The sequence below is a fragment of the Dipodomys merriami genome, unplaced genomic scaffold, assembly GCF_024711535.1.
Source record: "Dipodomys merriami isolate MVZ:Mamm:240054 unplaced genomic scaffold, mDipMer1.0.p SCAF_6, whole genome shotgun sequence".
Taxonomy (NCBI): domain Eukaryota; kingdom Metazoa; phylum Chordata; class Mammalia; order Rodentia; family Heteromyidae; genus Dipodomys; species Dipodomys merriami.
The window spans coordinates 23,104,770-23,120,865 of NW_027206179.1; the positions used below are offsets into that span (position 1 = coordinate 23,104,770).

The 16,096-nt window shown below is 38.3% G+C and overlaps 1 protein-coding gene and 1 long non-coding RNA gene across 2 annotated transcripts in view; both read right to left on the minus strand.

The window, feature by feature from the left end:
- LOC138814015 (uncharacterized) overlaps positions 1–10,643 on the minus strand; it is a 150,447-nt gene extending 139,804 nt beyond the window's left edge. Inside the window, exon 1 of the long non-coding RNA XR_011367887.1 lies at positions 10,561–10,643. This is a non-coding gene — a long non-coding RNA (uncharacterized lncRNA). The remainder of the gene's footprint in view (positions 1–10,560) is intronic.
- Positions 1–16,096, minus strand: part of Hs6st3 (heparan sulfate 6-O-sulfotransferase 3) — a 668,805-nt gene that overhangs the window by 584,042 nt on the left and 68,667 nt on the right. The gene's annotated exons all lie outside the window — the stretch shown is intronic.

Genomic DNA, 16,096 nt, shown 5'->3' on the forward strand with positions numbered 1-16,096 from the left:
GAATTCAAAATTCGGGAAATTTGTTTTGAATTCATTAAACAGTTTTCTTAAGGCTTTGATTTATGTTTCAGTTCCTCCTTCTACCCTGTGTTCTTAGGCTCAGTCTTTTGATCCTACTCCAGAGCTGTATGTTGTATCAACCATAGGGATTCTTTTTGCTGTCATTATTTTCTGATTGTACTCTTTCTTCAATCTTGTCTTCCATATCTTACATTTTTTTTTCTGCTTGATCTATTAAGCTGACACTACCTAGAGTAATTTTCACTTGATTTATTGAAGTTTACATTTCTAAAATTTCTACTTGTTCTTCTTTTATAATTTCCATTTCCTTGATGAATTGCTCATTCGTGTTGATGACTTTCTTGTCTAGGCCTTGAATTAATTTCTTAACTTCATTTGTCTTTTTGCTTGAATCCTTTTTAAGGTCACTGATCACTTTTTAACACTAAGCTTCTGAATTCTCTATCCAACCATTCAGCCAAATTATCTTTGGATTCAGTTGCTAAGTTACTGTGATGGGGGGAGGGGAAGGGGAATGCTTCACTTGCTCACATTTAACTTTCTGTACTATGATTTTCACATCTTATGCTTGAGATTTTAGTTTTTCCTCCTCCTGCATCTAGGCTCATACCTGTAGCCTGATCTATTATTTTCCTCTGATATCTATGGACAGCTCTTGAGCGGTCCTGATACATCTTTCATCACTCCCAAAGTCCGTCCTCTTTTATTTTCTTCAGAATGCAATATTTTCTTAGCTCTCTAATTTTTTTAATACCTGAAGTCAAGGTGGTAGATTACTCAAAAGACTCCGTCTAGCTTATTATAGACTCCGTCTATAATATCCTCTAGACTACTGATCCACGTTATACCCATGTTATACCCATGTTATAGCGTGGTTAAACCCATGTTGTAGCAAAGTATTCAGTAGTGACTTTAGAAGAAAATATTTTGGGGCCAAGTACATATCTCAGTAGCACATGTCTATAATCCCATATACTCAAGAGATAGAGATTGGGAGGATCACAGTTCAAGTCTAGCTCAGGTGAAAAGCTGACAAGATCTCATGTCAACAAATACACTGGTGTGGTGATGCTCACCTGTGGTCCCAACCACATAGAGGAAAAGGGTAAGAGGACTGTGTTTTGAGGCTGGGCTGGACAAAAGACACCTAATTTGAACAATAACTAAAACATAAAAGGCCTAGAGGTGTGGCTCGAGTGGCAGAGTGCCTTCCTAGCAAGTACAAGGCCCTGAATTCAAGCTATGGAACTCCCCGCCCAAAAAATGAAATGTTTTTATAATATGGTCATGGGAAGATAAAAGAATCCAGAGCAAAGTCCATCTGGACTTAACACTAAAAAAGATATAAACTAGATGCATCATGTTCTTGTACCAAAGAGGGCTGGAGATACCCCTTAAAACTGGAAGAAGAGTTGAGAGGAACTTTCAGATGCCCATGGCAATTTCCTTCAAAGCATATAGGGCAAAATAAAGACCCTACACAAGGGGCTGGAAAGATGGCTCAGTGGCAGAGCGCTTGCCTTGCATGCATGAGGCCCTGGGTTCGATTCCTCAGCACCACATAAACAAAAAAAGAAAAAAAGCCAGAAGTGGCACTGTGGTTCAAGTGGTAGAGCGTTAGCCTTGAGCTGAAGAGCTGAGGGACTGCGCCCAGGCCCAGAATTCAGGCCCCACAACCGGACCCCCCCCCCAAAAAAAAGATCATACACAGATTTTTTTCCCCCAGCTCAAGCATCTAAATATTTTAGGGTCGTGGGCACAAAAACTGGACCCTATTGGAAATTTCACCAAACATAAAGTGGGATCCAGACAATAACCAAAGAAGAAGAAACATCAACTTTTAGACACGGTTTCCCCGGAAGGCTTTAACACAGCACTGTGTAATTTCCTCACATATATTTTCAATTCAATCATTTTCTAAGAAAATGGATGTCATCAAAATGATTGTTATTATCCATAACATTTGGTAACAGAAAAACAACAGGGCCATATCCCATGTTCAATTCTATTGCCATCAAGAATCAGCTTTCAGAGTGGTTTCCTTTGCTTCTTTGATTCACCCAGGAGGAGTCTCCTGACAACAGCTGTCCTCCACAAAAGAGACATTCTCCATCTCCAAATGCCTGGATAACAAAAATAAAAATAAAAAAACTGCAGAGGATGCAGAAAAGGTAGCTAATACGTTAGACTTGAGTGACTAGAATGGCAATGCTTCTGGTATTCTGTTTTACTTGATTCCTACTCTGACAGAAATCTTCAGCATAGAGTTAAGGAGAAAATAAGGCTGTATTATGTTGTAACGAAGTGGCTAGTAGGAGAAATTCTGTTAAGGTTCTTATTTGCTTACTCACAACCACTACACTTCACCCGCTGGAATGATATCCTCAGATGACAAAGAAGTCTAGGTCTTTATTCACAACAGGTACTAAAGAAGCAGCGCCGGCAAAGTAAGGAGAGAGTTTTGTTGGGCTTTTTTTAAACAACATCAGTGACAGGTCTAACATCAAATGTAGTGTAATTAAACTAAAATAAAATCAATACTCCTCTTCATTAACATTCTGCTTCACAAACTTACTAATATTACCCACGAACACCTAATTACAGTTTTCCATCCTGAATTTCTATTTTGAAACTTCTGTCAAACAGAAATTGAGCTCCCTGATCACATTAGTGAGCAGAGTTATTTTAGGAAGAAAGGATTCTTGTCTTAAATCATTAAGATACTGCCTTAATGACCCAGCATACTTTTCAGTCACTGTGGGAAATCACTGTACCCCAGAAGTTGAAATGAATCGCAGGGCTCAACATCATTTTAGCAAGAGTCAAGGCTTGACAATATAGCAAAAATTTCAGAACCCCAAATGAATGTAAGGAATGAATGTATAAAATGTTTTATATGAGTGGCAGGATTGATTCAGCTTCAACACACACGGATCCACGTCACCAATTCTAGGGCTGATGTTCTGACTCCTTTGTCAACTAGTTGGATTACTACATATGAGTCCCTGAATGTTTTGAGACTCTATTTTTAATAAAAGTTCTTCTAACTTCTAGGCTTACGAAACAGATAAAACAAAGCAGAGTCAGTGGGTGTGCTTTTTAAATTAACAAACCTGCAACTGAGTATGAAGTAAAAGTAAGTACTGATAACAATCAACAAGTAAAAAATCATAGGACAGCCCACAGTTTTAAGAAAAAGATAAACTTAAAAAAATGATAAACTAAAACAAACCAGGGTAGAGGTATGTAAAATAAGGTTGGTTGTTCCATTGCTGGTACTGGGTCTTGAACTTAGAACCTTGCACTCTTGCCTGTCTTGCTCATGGCTAGTGCTCTGCTCCTTAGCCATTCCTCCAGCCTAGATTCATGCTGGTTAATAGAAAATGGAGTCTCAAAGACATTTTTGCTGAGGCTGGCTTTCAGTCATAGTCCTCTAGATCTTAGCCTTTTGAATACCTAGAATTATAGGCATGAGTCACAGGCACCTGCCCCCACCCCCAGCCAAAAAAAGTATTCTTTTCAGTCTAGAGAAACAACTTTCAATGGGTGGACAATCCACCACCCATTCTCAGTTTTAGGATCCTTCTAAGTTGGTTCAGAGACTGTTTTGAAGACAGTGCTCAGCCATTAAAGTTGGGAACTGACAATCAACCTGTCCATGCTAGGATGAGCCTTCCACAGCCTGCTATGCAGCTCTAATTCAGGACTCACCGGCACAAGGTTCTGAGAAGTAGACTTCAACAACTCTGCCAACATAAGGCTGTGCAGAGACAGAAGACTGCTAGAAAACCTGAAAGCTGCTGGTTACACAGCTCAAATGAGGCAAAAAAGAAGAAAAAGAAATATATATATATATATATATATATATATATATATATATATATATATATCTTCTTTCCTAAGGACAATATTTGGAGGAAAGTTTTTCCAGTCATTGCTAACTATGATAATTGCACTTGACATTTTGAGAGCATGATTCAATAGCTAAAACATGTCCATGTAAATGACTTGCAGTAGAAAATATTTAAATGAGTATACATTCAAAGACCAATTGCTCCCTTTTCTGGGGAAGTACACTTCCAAAGTTTCCTATGGTGGAAAGTTTTTAAAAGTTCTAGTGAATACCATGAATTTTGAGTAGGAATCATCTTTCTAGTCTAATACCAAATATTATAGAAAGTAAAACTGTTGTATTCTATGGCACTGGGTAACTTAATGGAATAAGATAACAAAGCAACTCTCTACTACATGCAGAATAGATTTTAACTATTGAAATTTAAGCAGCCTCTAATGACTAGATAACTAATGCATATACAATAGAGTATCAGTATTGTTGTTTTAAGTAAAATTTTATTTTACAAAATTACATCACAGTTAAATTAACTCTCCATCTCAGCCAATGTAGTTATATATTCTAGCTCTTTTTTTAAGTTATCCACATTAAAAAAAGAAAAGAGGGGGAGGGGTTAAGAAAAGGAAGAGAAAGAATATGGATGGAAAAAAAAGAAAAGAAAAGGAGTTAGCCGGGTGCTGGTGGTGCACCTATAATCCTAGCTACTCAGGAGGGTAAGATCTAAGGATCACAGTTCAGAGCCAAACCAGACAGAAAAGCCTATAAGACTCTTATCTCCCATAAACTACTCATAAAAAGCCAGAAATGGCTCTGTGGCTGAAGTGGTAGAGCTCTAGCCTTGAACACAGAGAGGCCCAGGGACAGAGACCAGACCCTGAGTTCAAGCCCCAGGATTGGCAAAAAGGAAAGGATGAAAAGAAATTGTGTCTTTGGCTATGAACAAGTTATTTAATGGCTTTAAGCCTAAGAGTCTTAATGTGCTATAAAATAATAAAGATTTCTGCCTCATAGAAATGTTGCAAGGGAAGCCAGGTACTGGTGGCTCACACCTGTAATCCTATTTACTCAGGAGGCTGAGATCTGAGGATCGCGTGGTTCAAAGCAATCCTTCTGGGCAGGAAAGTCCGTGAGACTCTTATCTCCAATTAATCATCAGAAAACCAGAAATGGCACTGTGGCTCAAGTGGTAGAGGACTTACCTTGAGCTGAAGAGCTCAGGGACAGCACCCAGGCCCTGAGTTCAAGCCCCACCACTGACAAAGAATTTAAAAAAATATTGCAAGGGTTAAAATAATTATTCCATATAAAAGTCACAGTTTGGTGCCAGGTATATATAAGCACTCAGTCATTCTTACAAGTTCTCTAACAAACATTTGCTATAAAACAACTGATCTTATTCTTTTTCAAGATTCTGTTTAGGCTGAAAAGTCCGGTAAATATTTATCAGCCCTTTCTTTATTCTTTTGATGTCTTTCTCGTAGGAATCCCTAAAGTCTAATGAACTAGCTACCAAATTTTTCAAAAGCAGTAACCATGAAGCTTTCCTGGTAATATTTCTCAGCATCAGAGGAGAAAGGCAGATGTGATTCTTCACTCTCCTCCTGGAAGAAAAAAAATGGAGCAACACAAAGGGAACTTCCATAGCAAACTATGGACTGAGAAAGGATCCACATCCTTTAAGACTACCTAGGACTCTGGATCCTAAATGCATGAGATGGATAAATCACTTGCATTCAAACCGGACCATGGGGGACTACAGTAGAGATGCAAGAGCAGGTGACATTACTGCAAAAGACAAGCCCTAGTTCATCTTTTGTAGGGATCTCCTGTGTATTGATTCAGGGAGAAGAGGCAATTCATAGCTTCTCCAAGACTCTTAAGCCAGGAATTCAGGAATCATGCTTGTGTTCTTCACTGGGTATGAGCACTTAGCAAAGAGTCTGGTCAATCTCAATACTGATAAACATGTGCTGAATAAATGACACAATAAAGGAAGGAGGATCAGGTGATTGGCCAGACAGTAGAAGCCTGCCAATGGTGCTGATTTTCGGCTGGAGGCTGGAAAAGAAGGAGAGTTTGGTTGCTCATACAGTTAATTTGCAGATATTTCTGCAGAGCACAGAGATAACAGTGACCTTCAGAAGTGCCTTATTAGAATAGTGACAGAATCCAGATTAAATGTGATTTCGCATATTAAAAATATAGTGTGAATTTCTTTTTTAGCAGCACTTTGCCCAGGGCATCACACTTTACTGTTTTTACTATCCACTTACCTTGATTTAGCCTCAACAATCCCAGCATTTTAATACTTAGAAAAGTTTCTCATTTCTAATCTAGATATCCACTACTCAAACCTGTTTCTTAATCACTTAGGTAAAATTCTGAGAGTCTCTGAACAATTTTATTTTATTAATTCACTAACTGGAAGTCTTCACTGGAAGACTTCTCTTTTTTTACTGTGAAAATACTGTACAGAGGAGTTACAATTACATGGGCAAGATAATGAGTACATTTCTTATCAAGCATTCTAGCCTCCTCCTTTGTTTCCCCTTCCCATCCCTTCTCATCCTCCCCCGGCCCGGAAGAATTCTTTCTTCAGTGTCATTTCCCAGTATTCATATAATTCAGCTTTGGAAAATACCCTTTCTTATAAAGCCTAATCAATAACTTTTAGTAATCTAAATGGAAGTCCCAGCCTTTAGTTTAACTTCACTGGACATGTACTCAGAGGAACGGTCATTCCTTTCCCAGCCTTCCCTATTCTCTACCCTCTACTTCTAAAGAAATGGTCCTGATTCCCAAAAGAAAAAGGTCAAGTCCATTTCAAGGGTGTCTGGTGGGACTCAAGCTTGCAAACAGATTCCCTAAGACGCTGAGAGATCTTGTAGTCAGAAGCCCCAGTGGGCTATGGAATGAAAATCTGGCAAATTTATCAAGAGACCCTTCTCAGAATATTCCCACTCATAACGATACACGATCAGAATATGTGCACCTAAGGAGGCATGAGATCTGCTCGGCCCAGGGCAAACTGGTGTCCCCAAAGTGAAGCTCTCCTTCCTTTATCATGCAAACAGAGTATATGCCTTACACCTTCATTATAATAGCTACTCAGAAGTTCCAAGACCTCATTCTATCAGTAAATATGCAGGCATAGATCTCCAGGTCTGCCTTTCCAATAATAATCACAATGCCTAAATCACAGCCTTTTGAAAGCAACAACTCTCCATTCTATCACTCTGTTTATATTTCTGGGTGGTTCTGTGAATGAACTATTATAAAATACAATTTGACTTATTAGAATTAAATTACAAAACAAAAGGGTACACATCCTGAATCATTGATAATTGTCTTGGTTTCTTACACTCTGTAGATTTTCTCCCTGTTGTTTTCTTCCCTACAAAAATTTGTTAAAGAGGGCTGGGAAGGTGGCTCAGTGGTAGAGTGCTTGCTTTGCATGCCTGAGGCCCTGGGTTTGATTCCTAAGAAAAAAGCCGGAAGTGGTGCTGTGGCTCAAGTGGTAGAGCACTAGCCTTGAGCTGAAGAGCTGAGGGACAGCACCCAGGCCCCAGAGTACAGGCCCCATGACCGGACCAAAAAAAAAAAAATTTTGTTAAAGAATGCACAGTTCATGCTATAGAATTTCTCAAAGTCTAAATTTTGTGTATAACCTCCACACAATGTAAACAATGTCAACGTTCCTCTGCTGTCATATTTATTGTTCATACATAGGTTTATTGGAGGCATAATCTGATTCTAATTCAATGCTAGTTTCGGAAAGATGACTTCAAAGATGGTGTGTATATTCCTGTCATGAAATACCCAATGGCTGGCTCCCCTTCCTTTTTCCAAATCTGATAGCCATTGCCTAGAACAATGAATTCATTAAGGAATATCCTCAATCTCACACAGTTTTTTCACACTTTTGACATGAAAGTAAGTGGTGTTTTAATCTTAAAATTCAGAAAAATAACTATCACAAAAAAATAAAAATAAAATACAAGAAAGACTGGAGAGGATTCGAACTTAACTCAAGGAAGTGAACATAATAATTTTTAAAACATTATACTCAGACAAAATTAAGGGGCTACTGCATCTATAAAATCAGATTGGAAATGTGAGAAGTGAAAGATTAAGAATGCAATTAAACTTTCTTAAGAAAATTCACTGAAACACTGGGAGATTAATTTCAAATAATTTCACAAAATGTAGAACACACAGAAAAGTCCATTAAAAATATGTGAGAAAGGTTAATTCAGATTCAATAACTACCTAGTCAGAATTCTATGGGAAAAAAAGCAAAGAAAGAAGGGGAAAATCTTTTAATACACAAAACACCCTAATATCAATGACATTGGACTAAAAAAAAACTATCTTTCAGACAGACCTACAAACTGACCCAGCCTTGTGAAATGACAAGCATGAACTATAAAAAGAATATTTTAAAATCTTCGAAAGAGAGAGGGGACGAAAACCTGTTTTGAAAGCAAAGAATCAGACAGGTATAAGACCACTCATAAACAACATCAGATGTTGGTGAAAAGGGTTTCCAGTAAAATTAGTTTTAAGTCTTTATATTTGCACCTACCTAAAACTTCATTTTAAATCACATAATAAATAAGAGATATTTGCAGAAATGTAAGGACACAGACACATGTCTCATGATAATATTGCATAAAAGATTCCAAAAAAAAAGGACTACAGAGATCCAAGAAAGTGAAACTAACTCGGCAGCCATGAAAAACATTCTAGGGTGGCAGGTGTGCAAACCCAAAAATAATATGCTCAAGATGAGAATAGATTCCACTGCATAAAGACATATATTTTCTATCTGGAAGATGTCATGGGATTGTGGAGAAGGCTTATATTCTCTCTATCAACAAGCATAAAGTTGCACCTGAAAATCATGACTTAAACTTGAAGCAAGTTTTTAACTACTTGTAGTTAAAGAATATAAATATTCAAATCTTAATAATATATAGAGAGAGAACTAAAAGGAAGAAGAGAGAAGAGTCATATAGAGATATCAGTTAATACTAGTTAGAAATCCCAACTAAAGACTTCAAAATAATAATGTAAATATTTTGAAGAAAAAAATGTGAATATAGACATGTGAGACAAATTCACCATGGACGACTGGCTTTCATTTCATACTATCTAAAAGCTGATAAATTAGGGGAGAAACATATAACCTATTATATATGGATATAATATTAGAAAAGTATAAACAGAAAATTCTGGAAGTTATCTCTCTTTTCATGCCATTTTGTATGCTTATAATTTTTCATGATCAGATTTTGACTACAAAAAATATACAAATGAGTAAACATAGGTGAGCTGATATTTTATGCAGCCCATTACAACCTTTTCCCAGAGTACTAAAATATTGACAACTATTCTTACCTGCTAAAAAACCTTCCAAGAGTTGTGTCAACAGGTAATAATTTACTCTGATGTTCAAAACACAGCATGACAAGCATGATTTATGTATAATTAACACATTCCCCTAGAGATCAATCTCCTCTGCCCATCTCTGTCTTCTCTTTTAACTGGCAACAATAATAACAATAAATTACTATTCTTCATATGTTATCTTAATCCTGTGGGATTTTTTTTCAGCACTTAAAATTCAAGTAAGTGGAGTATTTTACTTTTTTCATGAAAAGAGAAATTAAATTGATTAATTTCCAATACAATCCCCAATTTACATTTTTTATTTACAAGACACCAACAAAAATAATAATAATCATTCTTGAACTAAACATTGTTGCACCCCATTTTTATATAAACTGAGAATCTGCCTCCTCAAAATAGTCTACTACACTAACCAAAGTCCTGTCTGTCCTCAGAAAAATGTTATTCTTTTCCCTTGTCTACCATGTCATCACTTTTCATAATTTGCTTAAAGATAAGAACAAGGTAGACAATACCTTATGAGGTAAAGATATGAAAATGGAAGTAGGTAACTTAAAAAGATGGGTGGATTTGGGATAGATATGGGGAGAATAATGGAAGGTGTCAAGATTAACATGTTTAATTGAAATGCGTTTGTATAACTAAAACATTGTGTGTGTACACACATGCACGTGTGTGTGCTAGTGGTAGGGCTTACATTCAGAGTCTGAGCACTGGCCGTTAGCTTTCCTCTCAAGGCTGGATCCCTACCACTTGAGCCACAACTCCACTTCTCCTTCCTGTCTGAGCTGTCTTTAAAAACAGATTCTCAGATCTCAGCTTCCTCAGTAACTAGAATTATAGGGATGGACCACCTGATCCAGGCTTAAATTATTTTTTTAATTAATTTTTCTTAATTTTTTTAAGACAAAAGCAGAGAAAAAGACAATGTGTTGTGTTATTCTGTTTTCTCATTTTCAGCTCTTACACATTGGAAATAAGATATACTTGAGCCACTTATGGTCTAAACTTAAAGCCAATGCTTTAATAAAGTCTAAGAAACACTTATAATAGTGATTGTAAATAAATATAGATAAAAGTTTTACTGCATTGCTAGTTTAAAAAAGCAATTATTGTGTGCTGTACATTTGAAATGCAGTAAAGTTCTTATATACTACTGAGAGTAATTAAATGAAAGGAAACTAATAAATGGTGATAAAGATTGGCTGGTTAAACAAAAGGCCTTGTCAGTCCCCAAACTATGCACCCCAGGGTACTAAGAGAAGCTCATTTACCAGGTACCATCTTGAAGAAAGCAAAAGGTCATCTCTCAGGTTGGGGGGTTTCTGGCTCCAGATAGCACAGTCTCTGCACTAGACTGTACTAGACACCTTTTGGTCATGTTGTAATTTTGAAGAGCTCAATTGGGCAGTTGATGTCATAAAGGCCAGCAGAAGATGAAAATGGGGTGGACAAGGGGGTTGACAGTGCCTAGTCTGATTTCAAAGATCGTGAAGGTAAACAGTGTTTGACAGGAGCCTATCTTCCATTAGTAAGGAGTCTTGGTAACATAAATGAATAATTTATGTTTTAACCTATGTGTTTTAGTTTCTCAAATACCTGCAATTGTTAGGATACCATTACTCTTTAAGGGGTTTGGAGTGGTTTGAACTTAATCACTTAATACAAAAAACCATCAAATTTATTTGTTTTTTATCTACTGAGAGTTTCAGGAATCGGTGTACTGTTGAATTTCAGGAATCTGTAAGGAAATCTCAGTATCATATGTAGAGATCAGAAAAACAAATTTTATAATTTGACAAGAAGTGTAGGTGAATGAGACTGGCTGGGTATTCACTACAACAAGAATATTGTCAAAGAAAAGATATTCCAATAAGCAGAGTAGTGTGAGCAAGGTTCTGAGAAGCTAAATCCATGTGTAAACACAACTTTCAGGACATATTCTGGTCCATTCAAACAAGGCCTATAGCGTGGACCAAACCTGCATGTGGCCATGTAAAGACATTTTGAACTGTAAAACAACAGCTCCTTATAGAGATTTAGAGGGTTATTCTAAGTATTACAAATGAGGGAAAGCACGCAACCTGTTTCTTTGGAATCGGTTCACCCTTTGTCAAACTTGTTACCCCTTCCCTCATTTTTCTCCCACTTACCCTTCTCCCCCACCCCACTCCCAGATAATTTCCAACTATTGTCTTGTGTATATCTCTGTTGCATTGGTTCTCCTTGTCCTTTGCCTCACCGTTCTGTTGTTCCACTTCTCTTCCCAAATTCAAATAAACATATATATAATACCAGGCTACCAAAATCAAATACAGTGACAGCAGGGGATATATCATAGGGGGAAGAACATACAAAAGAAACAAAAAAATCACATAGTACATTAAAAACAACAACAACAAAGAAAAACCTCTTGTTTCCATGTCTTAGAGTTCATTTTGCTTAGCATCATCTTATATGGTCATATGTACATAGCTATTGAGCTATTCTGCTCATCTGATACGATTATCCTAGATGTATATTGATGATTGCAAATAAGTAAAAGCATGGGACCTATGTTTCTTTGGGTCTGGCTTATTTCACTCAATATGATTTTTTCCAAGTCTTTCCGCTTCCCTACAAATGGGGCAATGTCATTCTTTCTGATGGAAGCATGGAATTCCATTACGTGTGTGTGTGTGTGTGTGTGTATGTGTGTATCACATTTTCTTGATCCATTAATCTACTACTGAAGTGCATCTAGGTTGATTCCATATCTTAGCTATTGTGAATAATGCTGCGATAAACATAGTTATGCTGGTAGCTTTAGTACGGCCTTGTTTGTGATCATTTGGGTAAATGCCCAGAAGCAGGATTGCGGGGTCATAGGGGAGCTCTATGTGGAGTCTTTTGAGGAAACTCCATACTGTTTTCCAGAGTAGTTGAACAAGTTTACATTCCCACCAACAGTGCAGTAGCGTTCCCTTTTGGCCACATCCCCTCCAGCATCTGTTATTATTAGATGCTGTTATTACCAATGCAATGACAATACACACAAGACAATATGTTGAAATTAACTTTACAACTTGGGGAAGGGGGGTTAGAGAGAGGGAAAGTGGGATAAAAATGAGGGAGGGAGGGGATAGCAATGCTCAACAAGAAATGTACTCATTTCTGCAACCCCTCTGTACATCACCTTGACAATAAAATTAAATTTTAAAAAAAAGAATGCTACAACAAACATGGTTGTGCTGGGAGCTTTAGTGTGACCTGGTTTGTGGTCATTTGGATAAATGCCCAGGAGTAGGTTTGCATGGTCAAAGACTATAACTTATACTTGAACATGATTAATTAAACAGGACTCTGAACATTCACACAGTGAGAACAAAGGAGTATAGGCTTAGGAGAAGATCACAAGGGTTCAATAGCTATGTGCATATGATGATATAAAATGATGCTTATTGAAATGAACTCTAAGAAAGGGAAATAAGAAGTCTTTAAAATTGTACTGATTGCAGTTCCTTTTTTTGTCTTTTTCCCCCCTTTTGTTGCTGTTTTTGATTCTGTACCTTTGTCTTGTATGTAAGTTTATCTAATTTGGGGAGGGGAAGGGGAAGCACAGAAACAGTGGGACAAATGGTAAACTAATTCAGCAGTGACACTCCCTAGACACTGTGTTAGAAATGAACTATGCAACTTGGGCAGGGAGTGAGGTTAGGAGGGGTAAAAAACTGGGAGAGAATGAGGGAGGGAATGTCTCAGTTCAAAAAGACATATGTAACTGTAACCCCTTCGTACAACATCTTTATAATAAACAAGAAAGAAAGAGAAAGCTTCAGCTTTTGTAAGACAGGTGCACATGTGGGAATGCAAAGGGTTAAATAGAGAGAGCAGAAGGTGTACAACTTTGCCATCTGCAGACATTCCAAGGTTTTCATGGAAGTTTTTATGGTCTATCACTTTTTCTAACTTTTCCTATCAACAAAATAATATTCACTTTTTAATTGGACACCTGAGCACTTCATACAGCTCTAAAACTATGACTTTTGTAGTTTTCACCAAAAAAAAAAAACAACAAAACACACCAAAATCTGACATTTCTTCATAAAACAAGATGCTTAGTTAATCGATATGTGACTATACGACCAGTCCTCTTTATCAAGCCTTATCTGAGATTAAATCTTTCCCAGTTTTTCTGATAATTCCAGCACAATCTCATCAGCTCAGGTGTGTGTTTTAAATAACATAAACCCTTTGATCTATCGCTGCTGTTTTCAGAGAGTCAATACAGTTTCCCCACCAAGTTCCTGTGCAGCATCAAGGCCTCCCTTGCTGTCGCTTACCAGATGAATCATTTCTGTTGGCCTCTCCGTCACATCCTCAGCTCATCAGTGAGGAAGTTAAATGGATCTGCTTCTTCCCCACCCCCATTCTCTTTCCCTGTAACCCTTAAGCCCTCTGACAATTCCAGTGAGGTTTTTATCCATCTCAGTCCTAAAGCCTTCCTTAGCTCATCAGCTTTTCTCCAGTTGTTAACTTTAAAAAGAAGGAAGGGAGGGAGGGAGGGAGGGAGGGAGGGAGGGAGGGAGGGAGGGAGGAAGGAAGGAAGGAAGGAAGGAAGGAAGGAAGGAAGGAAGGAAGGAAGGAAGGAAGGAAGGAAGGAAGGAAGGAAGGAAGGAAGGAAGGGAAGGAGGAAGGGAAGGAGGGAGGGATGGAGGGAGGGAGAGAGGGAGAGAGGGAGAGATGAAAGAAGGGAAGAAGGAAAAAAGAAACTCTCCACCACTTTAAACTTCAAGAGATCTGCAAACCTAAGAAAATTCCTTGGCTTCCCCACTGCCCCTGTAGGCAGGGCTCACTAGCTGGATCACATGAAATGACTTTATTTTTAGGCAAGAAAAGGAGGAATGTAAGTAGGCTGAGCTGTGCCTTTATCCCGTTACTACTTTCTATTTTAAGTTTCCACCACCTGCCCATCCCCCGCCGCTCTTTCAAAGGCAGCAGCCCCTCATCCAATCCAGGTATCACCATGTATTCACCTTGTCCACCTTAAGTGGACAATGAACTTTCTCTGCTTCCCAGTGTCCTTATCTGCAGGATGGTGACAATAACTCCTTTGTCGCCTGGAGTTGTGAGTTGAATATAAGTGACTAACAGCCAGGACACACCACACAGTGCCTTTTATCCCTTTTCCTCAACTCAACTGTGCCCATTAGAACTGTTGATCAGATCAGACGTTTGAGTTATTGACATGGATTATGTGATGGTCATGAAAGAAAACAAGAACACAGTAAAAATGCAAATCAGGAGGTTTATGATATGCCAACTCTAATCTTCATAGCCATCCACCCATCATTCAACAGCAGCACAGGTAATGATTCTAAATAAGTGAATATGCAAAGCAAGCATAGGCAGAGATCCTTGCTTCTGAACCCTCTCTCCTCATAGGCCCTCCTCAGGTGTAAGGACCCAGGATGAGCAAAAAGATAAGCAGATACAGTAATACATAATCATGTTTGCCATTGCATGGATCATTTGTATATTCATAATAGCCAAGTTGGAGGATTGCCCCAGGTACTCATCAATGGATCAATAAAGAAAGAAAAGATGACAGATCCACATGCAGCTATAAACTAGAATGAAATTATGTATTGCAGGAATATGGGTAGAACTGGAAATCATCATATGAAGGGAGAACAGTTTCACAAAGACCAATATCATGCTTTATTTCCTATGTAGAAGGTAGTAGGAGTGGCATGAACAACAAAGGAGGATCCCTGGGAAGGGAATAAGAAAGGGTAACAAAAGATGAATATGTTCAAAGTATATAGATGGATGCAATCAATAATAGGAACCCTTACTTTGCACAATTAATATGCAATAATTAAAACACAAACACTCCACTAAAACTTAAGGCAATATGTTAGTCTATATAATTTGTACTCTGGAATTCCAAACCACTCGATGACGCTGTGTCTTACAACTCTAGCAAGGTAACTTCTAAAATTACAGTGCTACCAAACAATTTCCCTGTAACAGCATTCTGTAAATAAGGGACTTCAGTGTACTGAGGAAAAAGTGGGATTTTTTTTCTTGGTCAAAACCCGAATGAGAAAGAAATGCTGCGCAGACATCAGGAACTCCCAGTTGACACCAGCTCCTCAGCCCCTGGGTCCCTTGCTCTGAAGAGCAAGCACTGAGCTCAGCAGACTCCTCTGCTTCATTTCTAGCCTGAAATTCGGATTCGAGGGTAAGGATGAAGCCGTCCTCAATGCTAAAACCACTGGCCACAAACCATGCGAGAAAAGCTGGCTTCTTGTTTTGTGGCCAGGTGATTTGCACCACTGAAGCAAGAGGTAGCTCCTGTGTATCTTGTGCACCAGAAGCGTTTGGACCACAGGTATCCTATGTCATCTTTTTTTTTTTTTTTTCCATCGGTTGTGGGCTTGAACTCTGGGCCTGGGCGCTGTTCCTGAGCTTTTCAGCTCAAGGCAAGTGCTCTAACTACTTGAGCCATGGTGCCACTTCTGGTTTTCTGAGTGGTTTATTGGAGATCAGAGTCTCACTTTCCTGCCCCAGCTGGCTTTGAACCACAATCCTCAGATCTCAGCCTTCTGAGTAGCTAGGATTACAGGCGTGAGCCACCGGCACCCGGCATCCTATGTCATCTTAAAGACAGCAATTCTCATTATCAATGATGCTATTTCTTTGAGAAATGACCCAAACTGAGCCAGGCAGTGGTGGCTCAGGCCTGTAATCCTAGCTACTTAGGAGGCTGAGATCTGATGATCATGGTTCAAAGACAGCCCCGGCAGGAAAATCTCCAGTGAATCA